Genomic DNA, 5,795 nt, shown 5'->3' with positions numbered 1-5,795 from the left:
ACTTTTACCATTTTAATTTGTTTTAATAGTATATTGAAAGTATTGTTTTCTTTTAAAAATCCACTTAATTTTCTTTACCCTATTATTAAAATGGTAATTGACAAAAACAAACTACATTGTCACCAGAAGAGCAATTCAAAATGTACAAGTGATATATTAAAATCATCTTTCCAGCTTGAATTTCAATGATGCATTGGGGCAACGATTTTGTGAGAAACATTTTCACCCTTAAATAAAGATTTTCTTAATTCCTTACCTGTGTGCTAATTAGATATCACCTTGTTTTCACATTAAACAGACTTCCACATGAGAAAGCAGCAAGGATGCAGTGGCGTTAATGTTTCCTGGTGTCAACCTGTATTATTTCAGTAGACATTGAAATAAGGATGCATCTTGCTGCCTTCCAATGAAGCAAGTTTAATTTAGTAATAGGTGAAAAACCATCCTTACAAAGGTGTTAATCAGAGACTTGGCTTTGTGGAAACTTTTCAGAGAACAAATTTGTTAGCATAAAAATAAAGCCAGAAAATGAAGAGCTGTTTAATCACTCAATTGGATTTTTTTGCCAGCATATTTCTTTTTCTCTGCAACCCACTGCTAAATTGTGCTTCCTAGCTGTTTTTATAAAATCACTGAATCAAATCTAACTCTGATTACATCAGAGAAGGCCAGGTACCCTACACCATAAGAGGGGGTTTGACATTTTGACTTGTCTACTTAAAGATCACCAAAATCTGATAACAAGGTCAATTACGTCCCTGGGTGGGATTGAACCACCAACCTTTTGGTTAATAGCCATACGCACTAACTGATTGCGCCACAGAGACACTTTGCAAAAGTCCATACTGACAAAGGCTAATAAGCATTCATCTAAAACGTTTCCTTGAAAAACTTTAAAAAGTCAATAATCTGGAGAGTTTTTGTAAGATGTTTCTTCCATCAACCAACGAAGAAACACATTGGTACTTTCCCATGATGAGTGAGTGCTTCAGGATCTCTTGCACTTACATGTGCAGCAGAGTACAGCAATGGAAGCATGCTGGGCCCATAACCCAGCGGTAGGCATATTGAAACTATCCTTTGCTATATGCATTTTTTTTGTTAATTTAAGTAATCAAAACTGGGATTGATATTTTTGCTCTTTTATTTTTACTTGAAGTACAATAACTTTTACCATTTTAATTTGTTTGAATAGTATATTGACAGTATAGTTTTCTTTAAAAAATCCACTTAATTTTCTTTACCCTATTATTAAAAGGGTAATTGACAAAAACAAACTACATTGTCACCAGAAGAGCAATACAAAATGTACAAGTGATATATTAAAATCATCTTTCCAGCTTGAATTTCAATGATGCATTGGGGCAACGATTTTGTGAGAAACATCTTCACCCTTAAATAAAGATTTTCTTAATTCCTTACCTGTGTGCTAATTAGATATCACCTTGTTTTCACATTAAACAGACTTCCACATGAGAAAGCAGCAAGGATGCAGTGGCGTTAATGTTTCCTGGTGTCAACCTGTATTATTTCAGTAGAAATTGAAATGAGGATGCATCTTGCTGCCTTTCCAATGAAGCAAGTTTAATTTAGTAATAGGTGAAAAACCATCCCTACAAAGGTGTTAATCAGAGACTTGGCTTTGTGGACACTTTTCAGAGAACAAATTTGTTAGCATAAAAATAAAGCCAGAAAATGAAGAGCTGTTTAATCACTCAATTGGATTTTTTTTGCCAGCATATTTCTTTTTCTCTGCAACCCACTGCTAAATTGTGCTTCCTATCTGTTTTTATAAAATCACTGAATCAAATCTAACTCTGATTACATCAGAGAAGGCCAGGTACCCTACACCATAACAGGGGGTTTGAAAATTTGACTTGTCTACTTAAAGATCACCAAAATCTGATAACAAGGTCAATTACGTCCCTGGGTGGGATTGAACCACCAACCTTTTGGATAGTAGCCAGACACACTAACCAATTGCGCCACAGAGACACTTTGTAAAAATTATATACTGACAAAGGCTAATAAGCATACATCTTGAACGTTTCCTAGAAAAACTTTAAAAAGTCAATAATCTGGAGAGTTTTTGTAAGATGTTTCTTCCATCAACCAACGAAGAAACACATTGGTACTTTCCCATGATGAGTGAGTGCTTCAGGATCTCTTGCACTTATATGTGCAGCAGAGTACTGCAATGGAAGCATGCTGGGCCCATAACCCAGAGGTAGGCAGATTGAAACTATCCTTTGCTATATGCATTTTTTTTGTTAATTTAAGTAATCAAAACTGGGATTGATATTTTGCTCTTTTATTTTTACTTGAAGTACAATAACTTTTACCATTTTAATTTGTTTGAATAGTATATTGACAGTATAGTTTTCTTTAAAAAAATCCACTTAATTTTCTTTACCCTATTATTAAAAGGGTAATTGACAAAAACAAACTACATTGTCACCAGAAGAGCAATACAAAATGTACAAGTGATATATTAAAATCATCTTTCCAGCTTGAATTTCAATGATGCATTGGGGCAACGATTTTGTGAGAAACATCTTCACCCTTAAATAAAGATTTTCTTAATTCCTTACCTGTGTGCTAATTAGATATCACCTTGTTTTCACATTAAACAGACTTCCACATGAGAAAGCAGCAAGGATGCAGTGGCGTTAATGTTTCCTGGTGTCAACCTGTATTATTTCAGTATACATTGAAATGAGGATGCATCTTGCTGCCTTTCCAATGAAGCAAGTTTAATTTAGTAATAGGTGAAAAACCATCCCTACAAAGGTGTTAATCAGAGACTTGGCTTTGTGGACACTTTTCAGAGAACAAATTTGTTAGCATAAAAATAAAGCCAGAAAATGAAGAGCTGTTTAATCACTCAATTGGATTTTTTTTGCCAGCATATTTCTTTTTCTCTGCAACCCACTGCTAAATTGTGCTTCCTAGCTGTTTTTATAAAATCAATGAATCAAATCTAACTCTGATTACATCAGAGAAGGCCAGGTACCCTACACCAGAACAGGGGGTTTGAAATTTTGACTTGTCTACTTAAAGATCACCAAAATCTGATAACAAGGTCAATTACGTCCCTGGTTGGGATTGAACCACCAACCATTTGGTTAGTAGCCGGACACACTAACCGATTGCGCCACAGAGACACTTTGCAAAATGCACATACTGACAAAGGCTAATAAGCATACATCTAGAACGTTTCCTAGAAAGACTTTAAAAAGTCAATAATCTGGAGAGTTTTTGTAAAATGTTTCTTCCATCAACCAACGAAGAAACACATTGGTACTTTCCCATGATGAGTGAGTGCTTCAGGATCTCTTGCACTTACATGTGCAGCAGAGTACTGCAATGGAAGCATGCTGGGCCCATAACCCAGAGGTAGGCAGATTGAAACTATCCTTTGCTATATGCATTTTTTTTGTTAATTTAAGTAATCAAAACTGGGATTGATATTTTGCTCTTTTATTTTTACTTGAAGTACAATAACTTTTACCATTTTAATTTGTTTGAATAGTATATTGACAGTATAGTTTTCTTTAAAAAAATCCACTTAATTTTCTTTACCCTATTATTAAAAGGGTAATTGACAAAAACAAACTACATTGTCACCAGAAGAGCAATACAAAATGTACAAGTGATATATTAAAATCATCTTTCCAGCTTGAATTTCAATGATGCATTGGGGCAACGATTTTGTGAGAAACATCTTCACCCTTAAATAAAGATTTTCTTAATTCCTTACCTGTGTGCTAATTAGATATCACCTTGTTTTCACATTAAACAGACTTCTACATGAGAAAGCAGCAAGGATGCAGTGGCGTTAATGTTTCCTGGTGTCAACCTGTATTATTTCAGTAGACATTGAAATGAGGATGCATCTTGCTGCCTTTCCAATGAAGCAAGTTTAATTTAGTAATAGGTGAAAAACCATCCCTACAAAGGTGTTAATCAGAGACTTGGCTTTGTGGACACTTTTCAGAGAACAAATTTGTTAGCATAAAAATAAAGCCAGAAAATGAAGAGCTGTTTAATCACTCAACTGGATTTTTTTTGCCAGCATATTTCTTTTTCTCTGCAACCCACTGCTAAATTGTGCTTCCTAGCTGTTTTTATAAAATCAATGAATCAAATCTAACTCTGATTACATCAGAGAAGGCCAGGTACCCTACACCAGAACAGGGGGTTTGAAATTTTGACTTGTCTACTTAAAGATCACCAAAATCTGATAACAAGGTCAATTACGTCCCTGGTTGGGATTGAACCACCAACCATTTGGTTAGTAGCCAGACACACTAACCAATTGCGCCACAGAGACACGTTGCAAAAAGCACATACTGACAAAGGCTAATAAGCATACATCTAGAACGTTTCCTAGAAAAACTTTAAAAAGTCAATAATCTGGAGAGTTTTTGTAAGATGTTTCTTCCATCAACCAACGAAGAAACACATTGGTACTTTCCCATGATGAGTGAGTGCTTCAGGATCTCTTGCACTTACATGTGCAGCAGAGTACTGCAATGGAAGCATGCTGGGCCCATAACCCAGAGGTAGGCAGATTGAAACTATCCTTTGCTATATGCATTTTTTTTTGTTAATTTAAGTAATCAAAACTGGGATTGATATTTTTGCTCTTTTATTTTTACTTAAAGTACAATAACTTTTACCATTTTAATTTGTTTTAATAGTATATTGACAGTATAGTTTTCTTTAAAAAATCCACTTAATTTTCTTTACCCTATTATTAAAAGGGTAATTGACAAAAACAAACTACATTGTCACCAGAAGAGCAATACAAAATGTACAAGTGATATATTAAAATCATCTTTCCAGCTTGAATTTCAATGATGCATTGGGGCAACGATTTTGTGAGAAACATCTTCACCCTTAAATAAAGATTTTCTTAATTCCTTACCTGTGTGCTAATTAGATATCACCTTGTTTTCACATTAAACAGACTTCTACATGAGAAAGCAGCAAGGATGCAGTGGCGTTAATGTTTCCTGGTGTCAACCTGTATTATTTCAGTAGACATTGAAATGAGGATGCATCTTGCTGCCTTTCCAATGAAGCAAGTTTAATTTAGTAATAGGTGAAAAACCATCCCTACAAAGGTGTTAATCAGAGACTTGGCTTTGTGGACACTTTTCAGAGAACAAATTTGTTAGCATAAAAATAAAGCCAGAAAATGAAGAGCTGTTTAATCACTCAATTGGATTTTTTTTGCCAGCATATTTCTTTTTCTCTGCAACCCACTGCTAAATTGTGCTTCCTAGCTGTTTTTATAAAATCAATGAATCAAATCTAACTCTGATTACATCAGAGAAGGCGAGGTACCCTACACCAGAACAGGGGGTTTGAAATTTTGACTTGTCTACTTAAAGATCACCAAAATCTGATAACAAGGTCAATTACGTCCCTGGGTGGGATTCAACCACCAACCATTTGGTTAGTAGCCGGACACACTAACCAATTGCGCCACAGAGACACTTTGCAAAAAGCACATACTGACAAAGGCTAATAAGCATACATCTAGAACGTTTCCTAGAAAAACTTTAAAAAGTCAATAATCTGGAGAGTTTTTGTAAGATGTTTCTTCCATCAACCAACGAAGAAACACATTGGTACTTTCCCATGATGACTGAGTGCTTCAGGATCTCTTGCACTTACATGTGCAGCAGAGTACTGCAATGGAAGCATGCTGGGCCCATAACCCAGAGGTAGGCAGATTGAAACTATCCTTTGCTATATGCATTTTTTTTGTTAATTTAAGTAATCAA

At 35.0% G+C, this 5,795-nt stretch overlaps 1 non-coding gene across 1 annotated transcript; it reads right to left on the bottom strand.

The window, feature by feature from the left end:
* Window positions 1-1,921: 1,921 nt before the first annotated feature.
* TRNAS-ACU (transfer RNA serine (anticodon ACU)) lies at window positions 1,922-1,995 on the bottom strand. The gene has a single exon. It is a non-coding gene; the product is annotated as a tRNA-Ser (tRNA).
* Window positions 1,996-5,795: the final 3,800 nt, after the last annotated feature.

The sequence above is a fragment of the Pseudophryne corroboree genome, chromosome 8 (assembly GCF_028390025.1).
Source record: "Pseudophryne corroboree isolate aPseCor3 chromosome 8, aPseCor3.hap2, whole genome shotgun sequence".
In the NCBI taxonomy this organism is placed as follows: domain Eukaryota; kingdom Metazoa; phylum Chordata; class Amphibia; order Anura; family Myobatrachidae; genus Pseudophryne; species Pseudophryne corroboree.
This window is presented reverse-complemented; position numbering and strand designations above follow the sequence as displayed.